Consider the following 11,601-nt stretch of genomic DNA (forward strand, 5'->3'; position numbering starts at 1 on the left):
ATTCTCATGAACAATTTCTCCTTCCCCACAACGTGGCAGACTTTCTCTCACATGTCATTGGCCAGAAGAGTGTCACATACCTGTACCTTATTTAACTTGGCCCAATAAGGACCCACCTCCTAGAACAACCCCTCCTGAAGTAATGGCCACGTGAAAAGGGAGGAACTTTTAACAACATTGTACTTTAATAGGAAGGAGGAAGGATTTAGGCTTACTGTACTGCATATGTGTTTTTGATGAGCCTGCATGCCATATCAATAAAAAGTAGTATTGTGAATGGTATTGTTTGGTAAGAGATGAAAGAAGACAGATGCCAAAGGTAAACAAGAGAGGGAAAATCTAGTTGGTGCAGAGAACCAAAGAGGAGCCAGAGTGAGCAGTTGGCCTATATTTGGTCATCGTCTTTATCTTGGGAGGAGTTGGAGCAGCTTTCTAAATAAAGGAAAAATACTATTGTCCAACGTGTTAATGAATTCCAGTCTCAGAAGTCTCCTCTTTCCCACAGCTATTTTCTTTCACTAGTTGAAAATGGTATTTAACTGCAGAAGTATTCTTAACACAGCTGGAGGTCTCTTAACCAAATAAAAAGCTTAGATTCCATTACTCTTGATGGGGGGAGAATGGAGCTGGAAAATTGTGTGTTATGTATCTGTGTGTGTAAGTTTAAATATCTCTTTATGAAAAGCACACACGTACACTTGTAAGAAACCATATAAAAGCTATGGCAATCCTAGCCAAGGAAAAGAAAAAACTTGGCTTCTTGAAGCTTTTAACTAGAACTAAAAATAATCTTCCTAAGACCATGTTTGATGCATTACTCAGGAAAAAATGTACTCTGTGTATTCTGAATGATTTTGGAGTTCATTTTCACAGTGTATGATTTAAAAAAGGTCCCTGTTGTATCTGATGGTGTTTTATGTTATTTGGGTCTTAGATTTTTCTGCCAGCCACTTGATAGGGTATTTTCAATGTAATAGCTGACAACTGCAAAATTACCTGTCTTTAGAAGCAGAAAGGAAGGAACAGTTCTAAAAGGGAATGCTTATTTACGTTAACTCGTTGATTACTCCTTATGGTTTGAAGAGGTTCAGGGGGTTTGCTGATCATTAGGTATTTTTCCTAGATCTAAAGCAAATCACTTTGAAGGGAGGGTGTCCATCTGCCAGTAGATCTCGTCATATCAAATCCTTCGACTTCAGGGAAGCCAGAGAAGGCAGGGAGAAATTTGGGAGTTCTTCCTCTGGTGCGAAAAACAGCAGTTTCTGTTTTCACTCTTCTTGGCCTTGTATCAAGTTTGAGTCTGAATCTCAGGAAGCTACACTCCATTATTTATCATCGGCCTACTAAACTCTGCTGTTTGCCAGTCTCTGATCTGACATCTAGTATCCACTGATCCAAATGATCATTTCTTCCTCTCTCAGAGGCTGACATTTTCTCTCATGTCTCTCAAAAAGGGGGTCTTCCTTGAGGTGACCTGAGTATTTTCTTTGAAATTGAGACCAAAAGTAACTATTTGGAAGCCGCATTGGGGGGGTTGTAGTGCAGACCTGCACCATGGAAGGTTGAAGTGGTAACTGTACTGATTTCAGCTGGTTTCTTGCGGGTGGGAAGTGCTTAGCGCATCCCCAGCACCATGAGCCTAAGTGCTTCTGTTAACTTCCTCATGCAAAGCCCTTCTTTGCCCTGAGTTCTCCAGGCTTCTGAGCAAACAGTGGGCTCAAACTGGGCTAGTTGTATAGGGCCTTGAAAATAAGCAGCAGAAAAAACAACCCAATTATGTATGCAGCATCTTTTCTAAGGCTCACAAGAGTCCTTTCTGTGAATAGGTTTGCCACATAAGCTGTTGCGTGGATAATTTAAGGCTGCTGGAAGCCTCTGCCCTCTCTGCATTTCTCATGCCCTTCTGGTTCTTCTTTGGCTTTGAAGGAAATACTGGAGCAAGGAGTCGATCCACCTGCTGTGTCCTTTCATGACACATTTTTGGGAACAGTCACGGCAGGCTCTGGAGACGCTAGGTTTCCACAACAGCCCTACGATGTGTGTACTCTTAGGACCTTCATGTCATAGGCGTGGAAGCAGAGACAGGGTGAGGTGAAGTCACCGAGCTGGTGAGGGCAGTCTGGGCTGGAGCTTGAGTGTGCGGGGTCCCAAGCCCATGCTTCTCTGCAGATCCCCGGGGCGGTTTCAGGATGGTGATGCTCTCTGACAGCACTTTCAAGGGGATCCATATTGCTAAGGGGGTATTGGTGCTATTTCTGGGCTCTTCCCTGGGGTTAGGCACATCTGTTCCACCTCCTGACTACTTTTTTCCCACTGAGACAGCACATTCTAAACAGACCAACCTAAACTGTGAGGCTAAGAAGTCCCCCCAAAGCTCCCGGTGTTTGTGTGCAGAGCTTTGTACCCCCTGGAGAACTTGCCATGTACCATCCTGTTTGGCGGTTTTATTTTAGTAGAGCTGCTTCTGGGTGTTGGGACTGAAATCCCAAGTTGGGATCTGGCTGGCTGAGTTTGGCCCACAGAGTGGCTCTGGTAAGGTGGTGACTTCTCCAAACCCTTGGGCCTGGGGAGGGTTGTGCAGCCTTGCCCCCTTCGGGGGCCTGGGGTCCTTCCTACAACTCTCCTTTCCCCACGGCCCAGCATCCCCTGCCCCACCCTGCGTTTCGATTCTGCCTCATTTGTCATTGTGGTGGGAAGGATCTGGAGCCCAGTACAGAAGTACTGGGCGACGCTGAGTACTGTGGGCTTTGCCCTGTTTGTTCCACAGGGATCAGGGCTGGAATGTCACATTATAAATCTCCCGTGTCTGGCAGCTGCCTTCTCTGGCCAATGAACAGATAAGCCTTGAACCCAGGGGCAGGGAATTTCCATCCTTGGAGTCACCAGGACCCAGACACATCCTTCTGGCTTCCAGTGATCTTTCTTGCCCCAGCCTTTCTTTGTTCTGGCTCTTCTCCTGCACTCTTTCCAAACACATGCAAGGGAAACAGTAAAAAATAAGTAATCCCAAAGGCCTGTGGAATTGGAGGAAAATGCACAACAGAGATTCAAAAACCTTGTGTCTCTTCTTTTCATTGCTTTTTACCCTCAAGGATAGTACAGTTATGCTGAGAAAACTGTTAAGACAGGAGGGAACATTTTAATTTTCCTGTAAGTGTTCTGGGTGCCACATGATGAAGTAAACACTGGGCTGGGAAGAGGTCCCAGCCCTGACCTTGACCCTGACCAGCCTTGACATCCAGGCCACATCTCCAACCCTCTCTGGTCTAGTTCAGTTCAGTCGCTCAGTCGTGTCCGACTCTTTGCGACCCCATAAACTGCAGCACGCCAGGCCTCCCTGTCCATCACCAACTCCCGGAGTTTACTCGAACTCATGTCCATTGAGTCAGTGATTGAGGCCACACCTCCAACCCTCTCTGGTGCGCAGATTTTTTCTGACCATAGTCTGAGAGGTTTGGCCTAAAAGGTTTCTAAGGTTTCTTTCAGCTCTGATGTTCTGTTGTTTGAGTAGAGGAGATACTAAGTCCATAGAGATGGCTTGCTACGAGCTGGTCCTTGGGTTCCCCTGACCCCTCTAGATGCAAATGATGGGACGCTTGGGTGAGTAGTGGTTATTGTAAGCCAGGCACTATGCTCAGGAATAATAAAGCATAGTGTTTGTAGCTTGTAAAGTAATAATAATAAATGATAATGTGGGCGAGGTGGGAGGGGTGCCCTCCCTAGGTCACAGTGAATTGGGGCAGTTGTTGTTGGAGGACAGTTATCAGAGTCCTAGATTTAATTTCACTCCCACCATTTGTGGACAGCTGCTGTCTCAGCCATCTTCTTGCTTTTGGCAGTGGCACCCCAACTTTCCCTACAGCCACCTTTCTCATTGAACTGATGACCTCCCTGTGAGGAAGGCCTGGCCCAGTAGAACTCACATCTGCTGGCCACGGTCAGTGTCTAAGAAATGGGCCATTGGCTTCAGTTCTTTGCTGGAACTGTAAGGACAGAGGCTCCCCTTTCCTTTTGGGGTTGCCAGTTGGAGGAATGTACACCTGACGCCGTTGGCATCTTCACTGTGACATGGGATGGACCTGCTGAGGATGAGATTGACGCCAGGGAAAGCAAAGGAGATGGAAGAGGCTTCTGATGGCCTTGTCAGCATAGCTGAGTCCAGAACCGAAACTCAGGCTTGGGCTTGTCAGTTTCATGGGCCGGAGATCCTTTTTCCCTATTGGAGTTCTGGGTTGCATTTGTGCTCTACAGTGGTCACAATCCCTGACGCTCCTTGGGCACTACTATATTTCTGCCACATCCTCTGGGCAGCTCTTCATCCTGTGGGTTGAATCACTTAGAATGTGTTTGGCTTCAGGATCACATGCAAAGCAGCCTAAACAGTAGGATGCTTATTCATCTCCTATAATAAGCATCCCAGGGCCACATGGGTCCAGGGTCCGTATCTAGTGTCATCAGAAGCTCAGGCTGGCAGGGTCCTGGCTCCCTGGGCTCTCAGCATAGTCTTTGAGTTTATTCCCTCATGGTGCAAGGTTGCAACCCTAGAAATCACCTCCTCACACAACTGCTGTATCCCAAATGGAAATTTCTCCCCAAATTCCTTCATAGTCTTGGGTGGTTGGAATCCTACTAGCAGCCCTTTAGCAGACTTTCCTTATGTTTCAGGTAAAAAAAAAAAAAAAAAAAAAGCCTGCCATAAGTTAAAGGTGGGAAAGACAGATTTCACTCAGTACTATGATGGTAGGCGAGAGAGAGAGACTTGTGTATACATAGAACTGAACTCAACTCTGATCCAGATAGAGGCAGCTGGGTGTTGTAATAGAAGAATGAGTAGGGGGCTTGAGCGTAGGCAGGGAAAATCTCAGAAAGGAAGCTGCTTAATCAGTAGCCTACATCCATGAGGCCACATGGATTTGCTACCTGGTACTGGTGGAAGTGGAAGCTGGTTCCTAGTGTCCCACAGAGCCTGGGAGACCGAGGTGCTCCTGATGATTGCATTAGACGGGAATGGCTCTCAGGTCCTGGAGAAAGACACTCCTTAGTTATAGGAGATACATATATTGGGTTGGCCAAAAAGTTAGTTTTGGTTTTTCTTTCATAAAACCCAAGCAAATTTTTTGGCCAACCCAGTACATCTCAAAGGAACAGAAGGAGGACTTAAAATTGCAAGAGATTTTTTTTTTTTTAATAAATGCTTTAAGAAGAGGGAGATCAAGGCCCTGTCAGGCTGTTGACAGAGACAAGTGGTAAATTCTTTTGGCAGCTTTGAGTCTTTTCTGATCAGAACTTATAGGGCACTGGATCCACCCATGGACGTGTCCACAGGCTGCTAGAAGCCTCATTAGAGTTGGTTCATGTCCTTTAATGGGGTGCAGGGGTAAGACTCGGAGAAGGCAATGGCACCCCACTCCAGTACTCTTGCCTGGAAAATCCCATGGACGGCGGAGCCTGGTAGGCTGCAGTCCATGGGGTTGCTAAGAGTCGGACATGACTGAGAAACTTCCCTTTCACTTTTCACTTTCACGCATTGGAGAAGGAAGTGGTACCCCACTCCAGTGTTCTTGCCTGGAAAATCCCATGGGTGGCGGAGCCTGGTAGGCTATAGTCCATGGGGTCACTGAGGGTTGGACACGACTGAGCAACTTCACTTTCACTTTTCACTTTCATGCATTGGAGAACCCACTCCAGTGTTCTTGCCTGGAGAATCCCAGGGATGGGGGAGCCTGGTGGGCTGCCGTCTATGGGGTGGCACAGAGTTAGACATAACTGAAGCGACTTAGCAGCAGCAGCAGCAGGGATAAGACTGTTTGTGCTGGAAGCTGGAGTGTTTTCAGCACAAGGTCCTCTTCTCCACCAGGCCTCAGAGCAGCTTGACTAAAGCCTCATCGAGAAGAGGTCTTTGTCGTTTCCTTGGCCAGAATTGCATTATTATTTTTAAAATAAAGTTTAATTGAAATGTTTAATTTTACAATGATGTATTAGATTCTGTTGTACAGCAAAGTGAATCGGCTATATGTATATATTTATATTCCCCCGGGTTTCCTTCCTATTAAGGTCACCACAGAGCATCGTGTGGAGGTCCCTGTCCTCTGCAGTAGGTTCTCATTAGTTATCTGTTTTAAACATAGTATCCATAGTGTATATATGTCAATCCCAACCTCCCGGTTCATCCCACCCTCTTGGTATCCATGTGTTTGTTCTCTCCATCTGTGTCTCTTTCTGCTTTGCAAGTAAAGGCCATCTATACCATTTTCTAGATTTCACGTGCATGTATTAATATATAATGTTTGTTTTTCTCTTTCTGACTTACTTCCCCCTGTATGACAGTCTGTAAGTCCATCCAAGTCTTTCCAAATGACCCAGTTTCATTCCCTTTTAATGCTGAATGCTCTTCCATTGTCTCTATGTACCACATCTCCTTTATCCACTCCTCTGTTGATGGACATTTAGGTTGCTTCCATGTCCAGGCCATTGTATATAGGGCTACACTGAACACTGGGGTGCATATCTTTTTGAATTTTGATTTTGTCCAGGTAAATGCCCAGGAGTGGGATTGCTGGGGCATGTGGTAGTTCTATTTTTTAGTTTTTTTTTGAGGAACCTCCATACTGGTCTCCATAGCGGCTGTATCAGTTTATGTTCCCACCAGCAGTGCAGGAAGATTCCCTTCTCTCCTGGCTCTAGCCTTTATTGTTTGTAGATGTTGTGATGATGGCTTTCTGACTGGTGGGAGGTGGCACCTCATTGTAGTTTTGATTTGCATTTCTCTAATAATTAGAGATGTTGAGCATCTTTTCATGTGCCTGTTGCCCATCTGTATGTCTTCTTAGGAGAAATGTCTATTTAGATCTTCTGCCCATTTTTAGATTGGATTGTTTGCGTTTTTTTTTTATACTGAGCTGCCCGAGCTATTTGTATATTTTGGAGATTAATCCCTTGTCAGTTGTTTCATTTGCAAATATTTCTCCCATTCTGAAGGTTGTCTTTTTGTCTTGTTTATTATTTTCTTTGCTGTGCCAAAGCTTTTAAGTTTAATTAGGTCCATGAGAAATGTTGGACTGGAAGAAACACAAGCTGGAATCAAGATTGCCGGGAGAAATATCAATAACCTCAGATATGCAGATGACACCACCCTTATGGCAGAAAGTGAAGAGGAACTCAAAAGCCTCTTGATGAAAGTGAAAGTGGAGAGTGAAAAAGTTGGCTTAAAGCTCAACATTCAGAAAATGAAGATCATGGCATCCAGTCCCACCACTTCATGGGAAATAGATGGGGAAACAGTGGAAACAGTGTCAGACTTTATTTTTCTGGGCTCCAAAATCACTGCAGATGGTGACTGCAGCCATGAAATTAAAAGACACTTACTCCTTGGAAGGAAAGTTATGACCAACCTAGATAGCATATTCAAAAGCAGAGACATTACTTTGCCAACAAAGGTTCGTCTAGTCAAGGCTATGGTTTTTCCTGTGGTCATGTATGGATGTGAGAGTTGGACTGTGAAGAAGGCTGAGCACCGAAGAATTGATGCTTTTGAACTGTGGTGTTGGAGAAGACTCTTGAGAGTCCCTTGGACTGCAAGGAGATCCAAGCAGTCCATTCTGAAGGAGATCAGCCCTGGGATTTCTTTGGAAGGAATGATGCTAAAGTTGAAACTCCAGTACTTTGGCCACCTCATGCGAAGAGTTGACTCATTGGAAAAGACTCTGATGCTGGGAGGGATTGGGGGCAGGAGGAGAAGGGGGCGACAGAGGATGAGATGGCTGGATGGCATCACTGACTCGATGGACATGAGTCTGAGTGAACTCCGGGAGTTGGTGATGGACAGAGAGGTCTGGCGTGCTGTGATTTATGGGGTCGCAAAGAGTCAGACACGATTGAGCAACTGATCTGATCTGATCTGATCTGAGGTCCCATCTGTTTACTTTTGTTTTTATTTTGATTATTCTAGAAGGTGCATCATAAAAGATCTTGCTATAATTTATGTCAAAGAATATTTTGCCTATGTTTTCCTCTAAGAGTTTTTCATTGTCTGGCTTTATACTTAGCTCTTTAATTCATTTTGAGTTTAACAGCCCATGATAATCAAGCCACCACCAAAAGCCCCAGGCTTAGACTATGGTGAAACAAGTGTGATTCCTGTTGCTAGTGTAGAGTCTGACCTTAGACTCATCAAGATCCCCCTCCTGGATCCTAATCCTTCGAGAGCTGGAAAGGGCCTTTTCTCTGAGTCCGAGACCAGGAGGAAGGCGAACAGAATCAGGCTTCTGTGTGCAGGAAGAGGGAACAAGGAGTGGATTTGAGCTCTGCCACTGGGTCTGGTGCTAACTCCCTGGCTCTGTGAGGTGGAGGGCCCATTGGTGTCCATCTTCACCATATTTTCTCTGTAGATATGCTAGACGGGAAAACTGGCCTAACGAGTATCATCCTGAGCTTTCGGGACAGCTCAGTGTAATCTCGAAAAGTGCAGAATGATGGAGTGAGGGAGTTTTTCCTTCTGACCATGGGGCTGGTGGTTTGGCAGAAGAGCAACATGTAGTGGTCACAAGTCAGGGAAATAAGAGTAAAGTTACTGAATCTGCATCTTGTTTACAAGCCAGACGATCCACAGGGCTCACTTGGAACTTTTCTCCCTCTCTTCACTTCCAACATCCTGCCTTGTAATAACCGTGGACAGGCTTGGAAATAACTGGGCTTTGCCTCAGGCAGGTGTTGTTTTCAGACAGGAATCAAGTGATGGATGGAGCAGGATGGGGTGGGGGCAGGATGGAATCCCCATCAGCGGGCAAGTAGGATTTTCTTAAGTGGAATTCTGCAAATTGTCTAGCAGATGTGTCCTTGGAAAGTGAGTTAAGTTATTTTTTATTTGAATTAACAGAGCTTAGTATTTAACGGAATCTGACAGGGACTCGGTAAACAATTTGGGGACTCATAGCTGCGTTCGATATACCAGATGAAGAGTCTAAATACCAGATGTGTATGGACAATAACAGACTTACTCTAAACGTTTAAAAATAAATGATGGGTCATCAAAAAATTGAAGAACAGTTGGATGTTGTGGGTGGTGTGTGGTGGTTGAGTACTGGGCTGTGAGTGACAGCTGGTGATGTCTATGTGGCTAATCCAGACAGTAAAAATGGAACGGCAGATGGCAATGGATTTTGCAGGGCTCTCCTGGGAGTCTCCCAGGTGACACACACATTGTGACTGAGTCCCTTACTTGTTGTCATGGACAAAACTCATTTTTTAGAGTCAGATCAGATCAGTCGCTCAGTCGTGTCCAACTCTTTGCGACCCCATGAATCGCAGCACACCAGGCCTCCCTGTCCATCACCAACTCCCAGAGTTCACTCAGACTCACGTCCATCAAGTCAGCGATGCCATCCAGCCATCTCATCCTCTGTCGTCCCCTTCTCCTCCTGTCCCCAATCCCTCCCAGCATCAGAGTCTTTTCCAATGAGTCAACTCTTCGCATGAGGTGGCCAAAGTACTGGAGTTTCAGCTTTAGCATCATTCCTTCCAAAGAAATCCCAGGGCTGATCTCCTTCAGAATGGACTGCTTGGATCTCCTTGCAGTCCAAGGGACTCTCAAGAGTCTTCTCCAACACCACAGTTCAAAAGCATCAATTCTTCGGTGCTCAGCCTTCTTCACAGTCCAACTCTCACATCCATACATGACCACAGGAAAAACCATAGCCTTGACTAGACGAACCTTTGTTGGCAAAGTAATGTCTCTGCTTTTGAATATGCTATCTAGGTTGGTCATAACTTTCCTTCCAAGGAGTAAGTGTCTTTTAATTTCATGGCTGCAGTCACCATCTGTAGTGATTTTGGAGCCCAGAAAAATAAAGTCTGACACTGTTTCCACTGTTTCCCCATCTATTTCCCATGAAGTGGTGGGACTGGATGCCATGATCTTCATTTTCTGAATGTTGAGCTTTAAGCCAACTTTTTCACTCTCCACTTTCACTTTCATCAAGAGGCTTTTGAGTTCCTCTTCACTTTCTGCCATAAGGGTGGTGTCATCTGCATATCTGAGGTTATTGATATTTCTCCCGGCAATCTTGATTCCAGCTTGTGTTTCTTCCAGTCCAGTGTTTCTCATGATGTACTCTGCATATAAGTTAAATAAACAGGGTGACAATATACAGCCTTGACAAACTCCTTTTCCTATTTAGAACCAGTCTGTTGTTCCATGTCCAGTTCTAACTGTTGCTTCCTGATCTGCATACAAATTTCTCAAGAGGCAGATCAGGTGGTCTGGTATTCCCATCTCTTGAAGAATTTTCCACAGTTTATTGTGATCCACACAGTCAAAGGCTTTGGCATAGTCAATAAAGCAGAAATAGATGTTTTTCTGGAACTCTCTTGCTTTTTCTATGATCCAGCACACTGGATTATAACTGGGCAAGTATCTATTAAATAGCCCATTCAATAACCTTTATCATGGAAGGAAACAGTAAGATCATCCAAAATCAAAAAGCATTTGAGTTGGATGAAGTCTTTTATGAACATTGTGTTTGTTCGGACTTAAAATATCCAAATTCTAGAAATACTGATATTTGGCATAGCTCAGATCATGAGTATTCTGAGTAAACTAATGTAGTATTTGTTTTCTTTTCTTAAATTTTCACTTCCTTGGTAGCTCAGCTGTAAAGAATCTGCCTAAAATGCAAGAGACCCCAGTTTGATTCCTGGGTCGGGAACATCCCCTGGAGAAGGGATAGGCTACCCACTCCAGTATTCTTGGTCTTCCCTGGTGGCTCAGATGGTAAAGAACCCACCTGCAGTGTGGGAGACCTGGGTTTGATCTCTGGGTTGGGAATATCTCCTGGAAGAAGGCACAGCAACTCACTCCAGTGTTCTTGCCTGGAGAATCCTGTGGCTAGAGAAGCCTGTGCATGTAGCCTGGGCTAGAGTGCATGGGGTCACAAAGAGTTAGACAGGACTGACGTGACTAAGCCCGGCACATAGTTCATTTATAATGCTGTGTTAGTTTCAGGTATACAGCAAAGTGATTCAGTTACACACATACATGTCAGTATTGGCTTTCTGAGTGGAGATTTTCAGACATTACATAGCATGATTTCTCTACACTAAGATAGAGGTTGAGAAACTTCGGGCCTCTGGCCTCAGCTGGTCACTTCTGGCCCACTGTTTATCTTTGTATGGCTCCTGAGCCAGGTATGGTTTTTACACTTTTTTAAATTTATTTTTTATCTACTTATTTATCTGGCTGTGCCGGGCCTCAGTCGTGGCATGTGGGATCTTTTCATTGTGGCATGCAAACTTCTTAGTTGCAGTGTGGGGGATCTATTTCCCTGAGCAGGGATCAAACCCAGGCTCCCTGCACTGGGAGCACGGAGTCCTTCCTAACCACTGGACTACTAGGGAAGTCCCATGGTTTTCACATTTTTAAGTGTAACAAAAACTTTTGTGACATGCGAATGGTAAGAAATTCGTATTTCAGCATGTGTAAACTGGTTCACAGCCCTGGTTGGTGTTGGGGATTGTGTGTAGTTGTTTCTGGGCTGAAATGGTCTGGATGAATGGTGTTCCAGGCTGAGGGCCTCACAAGGCAAAAATACCTATTCACTGGCCTTT

At 45.1% G+C, this 11,601-nt stretch overlaps 1 protein-coding gene across 1 annotated transcript in view; it reads left to right on the top strand.

Moving 5' to 3' along the window:
* The window catches only part of CCDC3 (coiled-coil domain containing 3), a 93,328-nt gene that overhangs the window by 47,600 nt on the left and 34,127 nt on the right, over positions 1-11,601 (top strand). The window lies entirely within an intron of this gene.

This window comes from Bos javanicus, chromosome 13 (assembly GCF_032452875.1).
Source record: "Bos javanicus breed banteng chromosome 13, ARS-OSU_banteng_1.0, whole genome shotgun sequence".
NCBI lineage: Eukaryota > Metazoa > Chordata > Mammalia > Artiodactyla > Bovidae > Bos > Bos javanicus.